This window comes from Oryctolagus cuniculus, chromosome 16, assembly GCF_051225735.1.
Source record: "Oryctolagus cuniculus isolate XC-2025 breed Fujian yellow rabbit chromosome 16, ASM5122573v1, whole genome shotgun sequence".
NCBI lineage: Eukaryota > Metazoa > Chordata > Mammalia > Lagomorpha > Leporidae > Oryctolagus > Oryctolagus cuniculus.
Genome location: NC_142882.1, coordinates 52,860,461 through 52,877,226, shown reverse-complemented (window position 1 = coordinate 52,877,226; position 16,766 = coordinate 52,860,461). Strand labels below are relative to the sequence as shown.

Below are 16,766 nucleotides of genomic sequence, written 5' to 3'. Positions count from 1 at the left end.
CTCTGCCTGTCAAAAAAAAAAAAAAAAAAAAAAAAAAAGAATTTCCCCAACCTGATGTCTCACTCTTCATTTCCCCCTCCTAAGCACATGCCCCACCTTCAGTCTGCTCAGCCATTATTTTCACATTTTCTCAAACTTCTCTAAAAAGGTTCCACACACCTGCAGCTGCTCATTCCACCTCTAACAACATTTATCCCACCCAAGTAAGATCAAACACTATCCTTCCGAACAAAGGAACATGGAAAAAAATCCCATTCACATATAATAAACCAAAATTTAGAAAATCTGAGAAAAAATATTGCTCATTTACCCTAATAAATATTTTAAGCACGTTTATAAATAGACTAAGTGAAATTCTAAATCACCTTTCAATAAAGATTTCTTCCAAAAGCAAAAAATTATGGACTGGGTCCATAAAAAGGTAATAAGCTAAACTCCATCAGTTCAATCTTCACTAGGTGATACTAAGTAGCTAACAAAGTGCTAGGCTCTGGGAAAGATACAAAGTATATGGAAGTCCCAGGGATTCAACAACTTCACCAGGACCAGGGAAAGGAAAAGGGTTTCTGGGAAGGCAGCTCCCTCAACAGGAGGGAAGGGAGAGGCCTGCTGGCCGTGTTGTTTTTGAAACTAAAGCCAGAAACAAAACAATACAAGCTGGTGTTCATCTAAGTTGTATATTAACTCTTAACTCTCCCACAAACATCTGCATCAATTTATGCTTGTTTTATTTATTTTCTATTTCCATTTCTTAATCCTCTTCAAAAATTTCAACATAAAATTCTATTGATTGGGGCTGGTGTTGTGGCCTAGTGGGTAAAGCCACTGCCTGCAGTGCTGGCATCCCATATGGACACAGGTTTGAGTCCCAGCTGCTTCACTTACAACCCAGGTCTCTGCAGTGGCCTGGGAAAGCAGTGGAAGATGGCCCAAGTGTTTGGGTCCCTGCACCTGCATGGGAAGACGTGAAAGAAGATGCTCCTGGCTCCGGATGGGCTCAGCTCCAGCCATTGTAGCCATTTGGGGAGTGAACCATCTGATGGAAGACCTCTCTCTCCCCCTCTCTGCTGCCTTTCAAATAAATAATTTTTTTTTTTTTTTTTTGACAAGCAGAGTGGACAGTGAGAGAGATAGAAAGGCCTTCCTTTGCCATTGGTTCACCCTCCAATGGCTGACGCGGCTGGCGCGCTGCGCTGATCCAAGGCAGGAGCCAGGTGCTTCTCCTGGTCTCCCATGCGGGTGCAGGGCCCAAGCACTTGGGCCATCCTCCACTGCACTCCCGGGCCACAGCAGAGAGCTGGCCTGGAAGAGGGGCAACCGGGACAGAATCCAGCGCCCTGACCAGGACTGGAACCCGGTGTGCTGGCGCCGCAAGGCGGAGGATTATCCTAGTGAGCCGCGGCGCCAGCCATCAAATAAATTTTTTAAAAATTCTATTTATATTTCCATCAGCAACATACATGCCTGTTAATTGCAATTCTCTTTAAAAGTATTATCAAACTTTTTGACCCACCATCTAATAGATGTAAATAATACCTCAGTTTCAACTTATATTTTATATTATATGTAGGAACCATTCGGATTTCCTTTTTCTGAGAATTATCTGTTCATGATCTTTGCCCACTTGATGGTTAGCCTTTTTCTTATTGTTTTGCAGGTACGCTTTATATACTCAGGCAATTAGTCTTCTGTGTGCAATACCAATAGTATTTTCACCAGTTCTTCCACTATCAACTCAATATATTATTTCTTTCCTCCATGAATATATTTTATCTTTCTTAACCAAACTGTACATTTCTCCCTTGAAAGAAAGGTCATTTCCTTTGTATATCGAAGGCAGTGCTTTTTGGATCTTCAGATTTGAAGATCAAATGGGGGGGGGGGTGACCCAATATGAACATTATCACAGGAACACCCACTTGGATTGTCTGCCCAATTGCAGTACACATGGTGACAGCAGGCTCTAACAAAGTTTGTTCAACAGGGAAAAACAGAAACTTTAATGAATCTATCTCTAGTCATCTAGGGTGGAAACACAAAAATGCAGAGGCTGCTAGCAGCCATTTTTTTCCATTAGAGCAACCGGGGGTGGGGGGTGCAGGGGGGAGGAGTCCTCTGCAGCCAGAGAAGGAATGAGGCAAATGCATGGTGAGGAATGAGATGAGAGGGAGTGAGTGTGTCCTGCTGCCACTGCAGTTCTCAAGTCCTTACCCTCGGATTCCGATGCATCGTAACAATAAATTCCACCTCTTATTCATACGGTTACAGCAGGCTCTTCCTAACTACCCACTCCTCTTATTTTCTAAAGGTGTGTTTTAACAACATCATCTTAGGAAGGACGCAACCACAGACCTTTAAGAAGGATTGCTTATTTAATGACAGCTATGTGCCAGGAAACAGAGTGTTGAACAAAAGAGGTAAGTAGAATGGGGCATTCTAATCAGAGTATGCCGATTACAAAACACAGAAATCCAGAGAATGAAAAAGGTTTGCAGAAAATTTAAACAAAAAGAGCAGCAGGACAGAGTGGGGGATGAAGGTATCATCTGGAAGGGCGGTTAGACAGTAATGCTTGTCCGTAAAAGTGGTATTTGAACCGAAAAGTGAGCCACAGAGGGATGTGGGAACAGAGTTCCACAGAGTGGACAGAGAAGGCGACAGCCTGAAGGCAGGACAAAGAAATGGGATTCATGAGGAACAGGACGACTGGCAGTGTAGATGGAATACAGTAAAAAGGGGGTGGTAAAGACTGCCAAAGAATGACGGATCTCAGAGCAAAAGAAGCAAGTGGGTGACGCAAGCTGCCATCAGGTTGTGCACAGGGGCTGGTAGGCAGTAGAAAGGATTTGAAAATAACTGAGTTTGATGAAAAATTCATTGTATGACCTTTCATTCTCATTTCACCTTAAATCAGTAACAACCCTAATACACAGGCCTTTGGAAAAGACCATCCCCAGGTGTTGAACACAACCCTGAAGTTGGACAAGAATGAACATTTTCCTAAGCAGAAAATATCTCTTTTGGTACATTTAACCCCCCACCCCAAACTCTTTAGGACAAAAGCGAAATCTTAAAAGATGACTTAAAAAAAAAAAAAAAAAAAAAAAACAAGGAACCAGACTTCTGACTTCATTGTACCTAGTAAGAGTACCTGCATCTTAACAAGTGTGAGCTTCCACTTTACCTCAATTACGAGGAGAAAGGAAGAACTTCCTCTCCCCAGTGAACTGAACATGAAAACTAGCTACAGGGGATGCTTCAACATCTCCCTGAAAGCTTTGGAAAAGAGGAGCCCAATCTGCTTAAAGGTTTGCATATAGTATCCCTCAGGGAAGAGTGGGGGATGCTCCAGACCCTTACAGACAGCTACTATCTGTGTACACTAAGCCAGCCATAAAGCCTGCGCTGTTTCTAGGATTAATGTCAGGCAAGTCAGATATTTGAAAGCTACAACGTATTCACGGAGCTCATCTCCTGTCCACATAACTGGGGACCAGAAAGCAGACTGTTAATAACAGTTTACAAAGAGAGGTACTTTGTGAGGTAAAGAAAAAGTCACTCAACATCTTGATCAAGACTTGATTCTGAGTGCATTGCGCATTTTTTTTTTTTTTTTTGGATAGGCAGAGTGAGAGTGAGAGAGAGAGAGAGAGAGAAAGGTCTTCCTTCTGTTGGGTCATCCCCAAAATGGCCGCTACAGCCAGCGGGCTGGGCCAATCGGAAGCCAGGAGCCAGGTGCTTCCTCCTGGTCTCCCACGCAGGTGCAGGGCCCAAGCACTTGGGCTATCCTCCACTGCCTTCCCAGGCCACAGCAGAGAGCTGGACTGGAAGAGGGGCAACCGGGACAGAATCCGGTGCCCCGACCGGGACTAGAACCTGGGGTGCCGGCGTTGCAGGGGAGGCTTAGCCTAGTGAGCTGCAGCGCCGGCCGGGTGCATCGTCCTTAGCACACGTTTCAGCACTTTGGCAAATTGCTCAGGATGATTAGCAGCCAGTGTAGGGGAGGATGGATTTGTGGTCAAGCTGAAAAGTCAAGTCTCCCCCCAGTGGTCACACAAATAACGGCAAAGCAGGAATCACTGCAGCTTCTGCGAGACCGACCAAAATACTCTAAGAAAAACTGGTCCCCACAACACCAAATTAAAATCTTTAATTCAGTACTAACACCAGAGCAGTAGAGATCTCCTGTGATTCTCTGCTTCGCGACACAGTATTTATCAACGTGAAGACTACTTTCAGAAGGAAAGAACCTACAGCCGAAACAAAACCAGCCTGACTTTCCTCGGTATAATCCTCAACAAGTAACTGACAATATCCCCAAGTGGGCAGGTGTTCCTTCTCCTGAGATAAAGAGCAGCCGGTCCCTTGCAAGTCGACTACACTTAGCTGGAGTGGAGCTCTGACACAGCTTTAGTCATTGATCGAAGTGAGTAACTCTGGGAAGGAAGATTATCAGTGTCTCATAGCTCACGTATAACTGACAAAATGCTCTTTTTCAAAAGCCACCTAGAACCCAGTAATTTACAGTGCAGCAAGTTATGTCAAAAGAACAAATGGATTTTCTGGATTCTCTGAATACTCATTTTCCTGGCATTTTTGTAACTAGATAGCCTTTGCCCAGCACTAACCCTACAATTTTTTTGCAACTCAGCAATAATTTGCTGATTATACCCCTACTTAAAGCTTGGATGTCAAATATGCAAAAGGGCATTGAATTCAAACAGCTGCCATTTTCTTCTGACCATCTATTATTAAATGGCAAAGGACACAGAGGGTCAAACGCACAACTTAAATTTTAAATTTTTAAAAAGGTACCACGTGCAGAGTGGTACAATTACGATTTTCTCGGTTATCCCAAGCTAAAAGGAGGAGAAGCAGAGAGGCAGAAAACAGGCTGGGTAGTCTTTTGGAACAATTTCAGACTCAAATGAGTCTTTTGAAAAAAGCAAAATGCTCCCTCAGTTGTTTAAGAAAAATGAGATTCATTTTTAAAAATCCAACAGTTGGCCTAAAGCAAAACCAGTGTGCCCCCCCCCCCAAAATCTGCCTTGTGCAGAGCTACTAGACTTAAACATCTTGATTTGTCCAGTGTTGCTTTAACCTGGACTGCAAAATAACTCAGGTTGCCATCCGGGTGGAAAAAGGTCTCAGAGGCATAAGGAAAGGACACACGAATAGACACCATCACCCCCCTCCCCGCAACAGTGTGCAATCTCTACGGACAAAATAGAGCAATTCCAAATGTTACCATTTGTGCATTATGTAACCCTAGTCTAGAATCAAAGACACACGGGCCTTAAAAAGCAGCACATTGTGCCAACATGGACTTAAATGCGCACTGAAGTGTATGACACACTGAAGATACCAATGACCTCAAAATGACACAATTCCCCAAAGTTGCCTGCTTCCACTAATAAGGCCTCAGAAAGCGTAACGGTAGCCAGGCCTGGTGGCATCTTGTCGCCTAACAGCCACCTAGTGTTCGCCCAGGTCTGGGGCTGACTCCTAAGGCGCTGAAACTCTTTCTGCGTTAGTAACAGTTACCTCTCGCGGTGTGTTCCCCCGATGCAAGTTTCCGAACGAGCGCTTCCAAGATTCCACGCGAAGAAATGGCTGCAAAAATCACTTCACTGGAGAGCGCCTGAACGCATCCCAAATGTTCTCGGCTATATTACAACAAGGAGACCAATTCACCAAGCATAAAGTCAAATTCCAACAATCCCCACAAGGCGTAGGAAAAGAGCGAAACGTGGTTGGTTAGCCTGACCTTAACCGGCTGCTTGCAAGTAATGCGGAGAATTTTCTGAGCCTCCCCCGTCAGTCTCCCATTCTCCTCCCCGCCTCGCCCACCCTCCCACCCACCTCCACCGACACAAATGCACGCTCCAACTGACGGAAGTTTAATGGCTGTGATCTCCAGCTGTAATTCCCGTAGCTGGCAGGGTTGAGCAGAAACTCCCAATTAAGTGTTCCAAAGTCCTTCCGAAAAAAAAAAAAAAAAAAAAAAACAACCACCCACCCACCGATCCACGTCCAGGCACCACACGGCAAGACCCCCTCCATCGGCTCCTTCCTGGCCCTCCAGCCCACCCCACTCCCCCCCAAAAGCCCCGGCCACCTTTCCGGTTCCAGCTCGGTGCAGCCCGGCTCGGAGAGCGGATCTCCGCGGTGCACGCCCCCGGAGCAGCAGCGTGTGCTCGGCCCACGAGCACTTGGCCCAACAACTCGAGTCCCGTGCCTCGGGAAGTAGCGGCCGGAGTTGCCGAAAAGCCTCCCGCCTCGGGAATTCCGTGCCGGGGAGCGAGCCAGAAAAGCCGGCGGAGTCGCCCCCTCTCGGGGCTTACCCCTGAAGGTGTCAGCTCGGCCACGCCGCCCCTCGGAGCCGCTCCCCTCCTCCATTCCTGCTCTAAAGGCCGCCCGCGCCGCAGAGGTGCGGGCACCCGAGCCCTGCGCCGGGAGGGGCCCCGCGCCCGCAGCCCCAGCCCCGGGCCGGGGCCGCGCCGGGGAGCGCGTGGGGGAGCGCAGGGCGCGGCGGCCAGCAGCATGGGCCGGACACGTTGCCGCGCTCCGGCCCGCCCGTAGCCCGGGAGTCGGGGACCCGGCCGAGCGCGCCCCTCTGGCGCGGACCGGGCCCGGCTGGGACCAGCGAGCTGCCTACCCCGCCGCGCCGCGCCGCCTCCGCCTGCCCGGCGCCCTGCCTCTGGTCCCCGGGGCCCCTGGGCCCCCCGGGCGCCCAGGTGCCAAGGGGCGGGGCGGGCCAGGGTCCCCGCGTGGCGCGCGCGAGGAGCAACAGGGGGCCCCCCGGCCGGCCCGGCGCACGGCGAGACCGTTACCCGAGCGGCGTGGGGGCCCCGGCAACTCACCGGCTCGCACCTCGGCCGCCTCCGCCTCCGCCGCTGCTCTCCCTCAGCCGCAGGCGCCGCCGAGCAGCCCCATGGACAAACTCGGGCTGGTAGTTGGGAACGGGAAACGGCGGCTCTCACTGCCCCCGCCTCCCTCGGCCGCCGCCCCCTCCCTCGCTCCCCTCGGCTGCTCCGGCTCGGGTCGCCGCCACCACCACCGCGCGCGCCGCCAGCCTCCACTCAGCCGCGCTGCCCCTCCTCCTCCTCCCGCCGCTGCCGCCGCCGCCGCCGCCGCCGGGGCGCGCTCCCTCCCGGCCCCGCGCGTGCGCCGGAGGCCGGGACGCGCGCGCTTGGGCGCGAGGGGGCGCCGCCGCCTCCGGGAAGCCGGGCCCCGCCCCTGGGCCCCGCGCGGCAGCCAGGTGGAGCCCCCCCCACCCCGCGAGCGCCCGGCGCGCCAGAGCCGCCTGCGCCGGCCGCCTGGTCGTGGCGCTGCGGGGCCCGGCACGGAGGCCCGCGCCGAGGAGGGGGCGGACCAGCTCCGGTCCACGCCGGGGCTTCCAGAGCGAGCCCGCGGCTGTCCCTCAGCGTTTACCGGCTGCCGGCCGCTACTCGGGGGCGTAAAGGCGGTGCCTCTCCTTGCCTTGGGGGAGCGTTTACGTTCGCGGAGCCCAGCCTCGAGGCACAAAGGAATCCCAGAGCTGGAGGCAGAGGCGCCCCCGGCCGCCCCATATGTACTTGGCAGGGTGCGGCGCTGGCTGCCCTTGGTGCAGTTTCTCTCAGAGGCCCAGCCAGGGGGGTTGGGGTTCGCCCCTCGGACACGGACGCACGCAGGCTGCGTGGAGCTGCGGGGCGCGGCCGCTCGGTCCCTCCCGGAGACCTAGCGTTCCTGGAGCGCGACCGCGGAGGATGCGCCGCGGTCGGGGAACCGCGGAGGGCGCCTTCTGACAGGAGTGCGGGAGTCGCCCGAGGGTTGACAGGAACCTAGCACTGCGGTGCGGCAGAGGCTGCCGCCCAGAAAACCGTGGCCCGGCGGGCGGACAACTTCCCGTCCCCTTGGAAGACGCCTGGGAAGCCCCAGGCCTGACGCGGGGGCCTTGGCGGGGGAAAGCCGCTGAGATGTCACGGAAGGGGAAGGGCTCCTGCAGACTTTTCAAACCATGAACGCAGAAGGCGCAGGTGGCACTGCACTCCTGACGGAGGGCCCAGGTGGTCTCCACGTGGCCTTGCCCGGCGTCTCCCCCCGCGCGCGTGACCCGCGTCTGCAAAGTGAGCGCTTGCAGGTGGAGTGCTGGCTTGCGAGGTCTCCTCTCCTCGTGGAAGGCAGGGAGCAGAGACGACGGCTGAGCTGTATGAAGAAGGCCCGGTGCCCCCGAAACAGTGATTTCTGTCTTTAGCGTCAGCCAAGCACCAGAGATTAATTTGCTTTTCCATCAGCATCATTAATTTTGCAAACCGACACACGTAGGGGGACTGGGCCGAGTGTTAATTGAGAACCTGCTTTCCTGGAACAGCAAACCTGTGCCAGTGAAATTGGCAGCGTTTAGGGGACCTGACTGTGCCTGTGCGTGTGGCTTGCACGCACCCTCGCTCGGGGCTGCTGGATGAAGGGAGGCCCAGCGGGCCCGGGCAAAGCGGAAGCAGAGCAGAAGGCTGAGGTTTTGTTTCTCAGGTTTTGCATAGATCTTTCCAGAAACCCCTGACAGTGAACTTGGGTCTCTTCTCCCTTCTGACTCCCACCCGGCTGCAGCTCCTCCTACCTTCCTGGTGTATTTGCCCCCGGAGCTCCTCTGGGGTGGAGTGGGGTGAACCCCATTTCCGAGCAGGTTACTGATCGCTTACGGTTCACTCTGATTTTCTCAAGAAGCTTCGGGAAACAATGGCCTGGCCTGCCACTCCACCCCACTCCCTGCAAGTAGGATCAAGTTTGCTGAGAGAGTATGGGGGAAGGAGGAGTTGAGGAGTCCCTGCCCCTCAAATCACAACATGGAGACTTACCTGATTTTCGGGAACCAGCCCTGGCCAACTCCCTTGTCTGGTGTGTACCACAGAACCAGACACTGAGGCAAGCAGGTAGGAATAAGTATTCATTTAAGTCTGTTCTCTAAATCATGGTAGTAGGGCAGGTGTTTGGTGCAGTGGTTAAAACACGGCCTGGGACACCCACATCCCATATGGGAGTGGCTGGGTTCAAGTCCTGGCTCCACTCCCAATTCCAGGTTCCTGCTAGTGAACACCCCAGGAAGCAGCAGATGATGGTCCAACACGTGGGTTCCTGCCACCCACGTGGGAGACTTGGATTGAGTTCCTGGCTCCTGGCTTGGGCCTGGCCCACCCCAGGCTGTTGGTGTTGCAGGCATTTGGGGAGTGAATCAGCAGATGGAATCTCTCTCTCTCTCTTCCCCCCTTCCTCTCCCCCTCCCCTTCCCCCTCCCCCTCTGGGTTTCAAGTACATAAATACAAACTTTAAAAATAAATCATAGGCCGGCGCCGCGGCTCACTAGGCTAATCCTCCACCTAGCGGCGCCAGCACACGGGGCTCTAGTCCCGGTCGGGGCGCCGAATTCTGTCCCGGTTGCCCCTCTTTCAGGCCAGCTCTCTGCTGTGGTCCTGGAAGGCAGTGGAGGATGGCCCAAGTCCTTGGGCCCTGCACCCCATGGGAGACCAGGAGAAGCACCTGGCTCCTGGCTTCGGATCAGTGCGGTGTGCCGGCCGCAGCGCTCCAGCCGTGGCGGCCATTGGAGGGTGAACCAATGGCAAAAGGAAGACCTTTCTCTCTGTCTCTCTCTCACTATCCACTCTGCCTGTCAAAATAAATAAATAAATAAAATAAATCATGACATCAACTGTTAGATAAAGGCATATGACTGTTGTGAGACCCAGCGTCATCCTTGGAGTCAGAACATGATTTTGCTCCAATAAATATCTTCAATCACCTCCTTGCAGGAAGCTCTTGCCAGTGAAGTTTCTCTTTTCCTATCTATATTTTATCAAGTACTCATATATAGGTTATATTATAAAGCACCACTTTACATAAATAATAGCCCCACCTTATGACATCTTGCCCTGCCTCTAAACTTCAAAGGTGGAACTTGCCAGAATAAATTTCATGGTGTCTAGTTTGCACACTGCAGCTCCCACCATTGCTCACCAGACCGCCTTCTGAGAGGCCATCATTTCTGAGACACCGCCCATCCATTTCCCATGCTGGTTACAAACTCTTCACTTCCGAGGAGGAGAATGTTATGATGAAAATGATGGTGAGGCTTTCTCTTCCGTGTTCCGAATGGTCTGACTTTTCATTTCCTTCAAGGTTACTTTAAAGGGATCATAATTTTACCACAGTCTGATAGCTCCTAACCAGAACTCAGCTTGAAATCTGAATTTTCATTCTGAATTCAGGAGCAGCCGTGACTGGCTTTTATTTCCTTTTTCAAATATAAATAAGAGGGGTGAGAATTTGACATAGGAGCTATGGCATCACTTGGGATGCCCATATCCCATATTGGAATGCCGGAGTAGTCCCAGCTCTGATCCTGATTCCAGATTCCTGCTAATGCAGACCCTGGCTCCTGGCTTTGGCCTGGCCCAGCCCTGGATGTTGCTGGCATTTGGAGACTGGATCAGCAAATGGGAGATCTTTCACTCTCTCTGCCTCGGTCTCCATCTCTCTGCCTTTCAAATGAAAATAAATAAAAATTAGAATACATGTAAAGAAGAGTTTGCATACTTTTAATATTATTGTATTTTCTCTTCTGACCTGCTTTTCTGCTACAGAAATGGAGAATTTTGCTGATATAGGTTGAGCATCCCCAACCCAAAAATCCAAAATCTGAAATGTTCCAAAATCCAAAATTCATTGACCCCTGACATGATACCACAAATGGAAAATTATATACCTGTCCTCACATAACAGATCCCCATCAAAACACAGGTACACCAGAAATGTTATACAACATGGCCTTCAGGCTATGTGTATAAGATAAATAGGAAGCATACATGCATTTTGCTTTTAGACTTGGGCCCCATCCCCAAGATACCTCCTTATGTATTTGCAAATACTAAAAAATCCAAATTTGGAAGCCCTCTTGTTCCAAGCATTTTGGATAAGGGATCCTAATGTAGAGCCCCTCACTTGTAGCAGTAGCATCCTCTCTGCTCATTTTCTTAATAAGGGCGGCAACACTGGTAGGGGAGAGCTTCATGAAAAATTGCACCTGACATGCAGCATGAAGTCCAACCAACTTTTCCTCCAGAATACTTTATTTAGCTTCACCCCTTTCATCTCCATTTATAAAGCTAGGTCAGACTCCATTTTCCAGCCTCTTTGCTAACCTTTCTAATTCTAGCCACTCTTTTGCCTGCTTGCAATTTACCCTTCACTCAGGGCAGTATTTCTCAATTTAGGCTGTTGATAGGAATCCTCCAGAGAACTAAAAGAAAAAAAAAAAACTACTGATACTTGGGTCCCCTTCATATATTTAATTGGTTCTGAGCACAGCCTGGGCGCCAGGATCTGTCAGAGCTTTCCAGGTAATTCTAATATGCTGATAGGCAGCCAGGGTTAAGAAGTCCGGAAATGAATCATCTTCCAGACAACATTTATACCAAGTCTTTTCAGAATACTGGGGCAGCTCCAAATTATCTTGAGTAGTCAAATTAAAATACCTAATCCTGTGCCTTAAGACTCTTTGCCAATTGACTAGAATAGTCCCCTTTCAAAACAGCTTAAATTTATCTCCTTCCTAAAGCTTTTCCAGATAAGTCTCACCTGGCTGCCTGAAGATCACTGTACCAAAATCTCCGAGCCTTCCAACTGGCACTGGTTTACAAACCTTGGGGCACAGTTTGCGGTGTATAATATTGTTTTAATCTAGCTTGCATAGATAACTGTCAGAGGCTTTTCTTGTAATCTAAATCTCCCCAAAGTCCCATTGGGTCAACAGACAATCTCAAAATAAACAGCAATGTGATTCTTAGCAGAACTTTCTCCTCTAGACCAGCTCTCTGAAAGAATAGTCCCCAACACAATGGCAGGTGATGTTTTTCTTCCTGGCAATTAAATCCAACAATTGTAAGAATTTAAGTATTTGTGGTTACACAGTGTTTTCTTAGAAAAGCTGCATCTCAGTGTGTGCCCCTGACTCTCCTAACCGTTCATTTATGGTAGAAATTTGGCTTCCACCACCACCTGTCTCCTAAAGTCACTCCACATCATTGCAATTGACATTTTCACTTATGTGTTTATGCATGCACCCATTCATTGCTGGGAATAAGCTATATCAATGTCAGAGAGCCCCCACCTAATAGTGGATAATACCAAGCAATCAAAATAACTCATCAATGTTTAGACAGGCATCTCCAAATTATCTTGAGCAATCATTGAGTGGAACACAAGGAATTATGGGAGAAGGGTCTTTGCTTAATGTTCATGCAATTCAAACTTTCTACAGTGTTTGTGAAAGTCGACACTCCCAACACCCCCACTTTTTAAACCTCTCCTTTCCTTCAGCCTCCCTGATACCCTACAACCTGAGCGATCCTACTTTTCTGGCTGTTCCATCCCTGACTTCTGGCCTTACTGTGAAATCTCCCACTTCCTAGACAAAAATGTTCAACTAACAACCCAACAGGATTTTGAGGAGCAAGAACAGAAAGAGCAGGGGCCACTGCTTCAGTCCAGAATCTCATGGGCCCTTAGCACTGTGGCACCGATGCTTCCACATCTGTATCTAGTCTCCCTTGAGGCATGCTTGCAACTCCCTGCTGAATATCTCCGTCTAGATAAGCCACTCGCAGCTTCAGTTCACATGCTTAAGTTCATGGCTCTGGCTACCCTAATCCATGCCACCTGCTGCTTTCCTGGGCGATGGATTTGGTGTCCATCTCCTCTGGCCCTACAGAGTCTCCTAGCTCATCTTCCCACTGTGGGGCCCCCATCTGCTCCTGACTACCTGATGTCAGCCATGTCATCCCTGTCTCCTCACTGCCTGTGGAACTTCATTCTCCAGGTCATTCACAATGACACTCAAGGCTTTTCTATTTGGATATCTCAGTCAGTCGTATCTTAAAGCTTTATATTTCTATCCCTTGATTTTTTTCAGGAATGCCTTACCCCATCCCTGCTGGTCAAAATCCAAGTTATGATGCCTATCCACACTCTCCATTTCTATGAAACCTTTTCTGCCCCATCCCAGACAGAGGGAATTGCTCTCCGTTGGGTTTTTGCAAAGCTGACCACTTCCTTGTTCTGCTTCATCTTGCTTGCAGGAAAGAGCCCAGAATGCTGTGTACAGGAACACCTGCAGTGCATGACCTAGGACTGCACATAGTAGGTGTTCGTTATTGAAACAGATAAAGTTATTAGTTGATGAGCTTCTAGAATCAAGACAAATTAATAAAAACATGTTGCTAATAATAATTGAAGGCTTAATAATAATTGAAGGCTTATTGCTAATAATAATTGAAGGCTTATGCAAGTTATAGTTGAAAATCTTTTTTTTCTTTAAAAAAAGAGATGCATTTATTTATTTGAAAAGTAGAGTTAGAGAAGGAGAAAGAGAGAGAGGGGAGAGAGAGAGAGAGAGAGAGAGAGAGAGAGATCTGCTGGTTCACTCCCCAAATGACTGCAACAGTCAGGGCTGGGCCGGGCCAGGCCAAAGCCAGGAGCCAGGGAGCTTCATCTAGGTCTCTGGGTGCAGGGGCCCAAGCACCAGGACATCTTCCGCTGATCTCCCGGTTGTAGCTGCAGAGCAGCTGGGACTTGAATTGGCTGCCAAATGCGATGCTGGCATTGCTAGTGTGGCTTGATTCGCTGGATTGCAACGCCAGCCTCGAGGACAATCAGACATGAGTCAGAGACTTAGGGACTTAGCAAGACTGCTTGAGTTCATATTGCTAGCAACCAGTGTGTCATCGTTTGGGAGGCTCATTTGAAATTGGCTCATTTGAAATAGGAGGAGCCATTAAGCCTGGTGATTAAGAAACCTGAATACCCTATCAGATTACTTGTGTTCTATTCCTGGCTCTGGCCCCTGACTTCAACTTCCTGTCAATGCAGACCCTAGGTGGCAGTGGCGATGGCTCAAGTCATTGGGTCCCTGCCACCAGCATGAGAGAGTTGGACTGAGTTCTCAGCTCCCAAGTTTGGCCAGGCCCAACCCTGACCATTGTGGTTATTTGGAGTATGAAGCATTGAATGAAAGAATGGAAGACCTCTCTTTTTGTCTCTTTCTCTCTTTCTCTCTGTTTGCCTTTCAAGCAGGTGAAAAATAAGCAAACATTTAAAGAGAGATGAAAACATTTGTTTTAAAAGTTGTAAGCATACCTGATGTCAGTTTAGTGTCCCGCCCCCGTGGGTAAGGTAGGGAGGTGTGAGTTCCTGGAGGGCCGAGGTCTTTGTGAAGGCTCTGAGCACGTGAGTAAAGTTGGATCATGAAAGCAAAGGGTGGCACTGGGGAGCTGAGACTCCTCCGGAGAACTGGGGGGAAGGCACAAGGGTGGACACAAGTCATGGTGGGGCACAGGAGGCGCGGGAGAAATAAAGGTGGGAGGAGGGGAATGCGTGTGGGGTTTGCTTGTGTGTGTGTGTACCAAACAGTGGGCGGCCAGGGCAAGCTGTTGTGGCTATTAAATATATAGCAAGTTAATGGCCCATTTTAAATTGATGCCATCTTCATGCTAGGAAGATAGGCACTTCGTTTCTACTTAAAGTATCTGCTGTTCCTAAGAAAGACTGGTACTTTTAGAAATCCTGCTTTGGTAGTGAATAACAACTCTCTATTGAGCTCCTGTGGATGTGGCCGACACTGGTGGATGAGGGTACTTCTTATAGAGTATCCCATTGGGATCATTACTATTATTTGAGTTTTATAAATGAGGACAAACAGATAAAGAGCGGTTAAGTTCATCTGCCCAGGTTCCACCATGAAGTGATGTTTAAGGCAGCCCTAGTGCAAAGCTGGCGTTCACTCTCAGATTTCCTACACAGAGCACTTTGTAATCCTCACGTCAGTCCAACCAGATGAATGACAGCACTAGTCCCCACAATGACGGGTTCTCTGTAACATGCTATTTCACTCAGATTCGTCACCACAGTCTGAAAACAGTAGTGTGTCTGTATCTTAGGCTATCTATTTCTGTCGTCATTGTGACAGCAGACTGATGTGATAGACAGGTACAAATTTTCTCAACTATTCCTTTCAAGAAATAAGAATAATAAATAAGATAAATAAGTAATATGTGAAAAAGAGTAAGCACAGATTTTCTTTTACTCGTTGAAGAGTCAACAACATTGAAGATGGTTTGGTGAAGTGTGAACTTGCCAAGTAAGAAGGGAATGGAGGCCGGTGCCACGGCTCACTAGGCTAATCCTCTGCCTTGTGGCGCCAGCACACCGGGTTCTAGTCCTGGTCGGGGCGCTGGATTCTGTCCCGGTTGCCCCTCTTCCAGGCCAGCTCTCTGCTGTGGCTAGGGAGTGCAGTGGAGGATGGCCCAGGTCCTTGGGCCCTGCACCCCATGGGAGACCAGGATAAGCACCTGGCTCCTGCCTTCGGCTCAGCACGGTGCCCCGGTCGCAGCGCGCCAGCCGCGGTGGCCATTGGAGGGTGAACCAACGGCAAAGGAAGACCTTTCTCTCTGTCTCTCTCTCACTGTCCACTCTGCCTGTCCAAAAAAAAAAAAAAAAAGAAAAAGAAAGAAAAGGGAATGGAGAGCTGGAGAGCATCAGTATCAGTTTAGCTCCACTCTTCTGGTAAGAAAGAAGGGTATCTCTGTATCCAAGACATTCTCTAAGGAAGTTGAAGCAGTGGGCACAGAGGGGGAACCATGGAAAACAGTGTTTGCAGTGTTCTGCTGTAGATGACTCAAATGGGTTGTGTTTTCAAAGTATTTCATTTAATACAAGTTCCCTGTGAGCCAGCTGACACTGTTATCCAGGCTTGCATCACACACTGAGCTCTCCTTCTGCACAGTCCACTTCCTTCTGCTGCTGTTAGTCCAAGGCCACCTACCAAGCTGCACACTGAAGTCTGTCCCAGAGTCCGCCTCTCAGAGAACATCTCAAGTGACACTGAGAAGGGGTTCAGGGTCATTCACTCATCACACATCTCACCTTAGGGAGAAAACATAACTGAGTCATACAAGCTAATTCATTTGTTTGAAGGTGGTTCATGGCAGACAAGCTATTTGTACGCATATACTATATGTTTATATTTATGAATGTTTGAGTATCTTCTATCCACAATGATAACCATCTTGCTAGTCCACTGAGGGGACACAACTTAGAAAAAGAAACTTGGGTGACTTAGAAGAACCGACACTATGAAGGACATCTGTAAACTTTATCTAACCAGAATTCCTTCTTCTATCTTCCCATAATTTTAGACTGTCTCTTCCTTTGGAAAAATGTTTCTCACTACTCAATTGTGTTACATTCTACTGGGACTGCAAATCACTGTACTTCCCCATACCCTCAAAACACAGGAGTTACCACATAACCCAGGCCTGACCAATCATAGTATACCATCCCATAAGTGGCAGCAGTAGGCCCAAGAAGTAGACATGTTATATGAATCAAGAAAACGTGGAGGGTCAGCATAGTTGTATAGTGGGTAAAGCCACCTCCTGAAATCCCATATAGGCACCAGTCTGAGTCCTGGTGCTTCACTTCTGATCCAGCTCCCTGCTTATGGCCTGGGAAAAGCAGTGGAAAATGGCTCAAGTATTTGGGCCCCTGCACCCACATGAGAGACCTGGATGAAACTCTTGGCTTCATCCTGGCACAGTCATGGCTATTGTTGCTGTTTAGTGAGCCAGTGGATGGAAGATCTATCTCTCCCTCTCTCTCTGTAACTCTTTCAAAATAAATAAATAAATCGTTTAAGAGATAAAATTTTGGAGTTTTGTAGATTACAGGAGAGAGAAACA

At 49.3% G+C, this 16,766-nt stretch overlaps 1 protein-coding gene across 23 annotated transcripts in view; it reads right to left on the bottom strand.

Moving 5' to 3' along the window:
- The window catches only part of PALS2 (protein associated with LIN7 2, MAGUK p55 family member), a 124,828-nt gene extending 117,692 nt beyond the window's left edge, over positions 1-7,136 (bottom strand). For 2 of the 23 annotated variants that reach the window (XM_051852828.3, XM_070059664.2), the window contains exons 1-2: positions 6,864-7,136; positions 5,545-5,666 (exon numbers count right to left, since the gene is read on the bottom strand). The gene's annotated coding sequence lies outside the window, so the exon portion shown is untranslated. Of the gene's footprint in view, positions 1-5,544; positions 5,667-5,862; positions 5,957-6,118; positions 6,315-6,344; positions 6,601-6,658; positions 6,721-6,863 lie in introns of those variants that run through there. The other 21 variants (XM_051852829.3, XM_070059665.2, XM_089315404.1 and 18 more) reach the window with 18 other exon arrangements.
- Between the last annotated feature and the right edge of the window lie 9,630 nt (positions 7,137-16,766).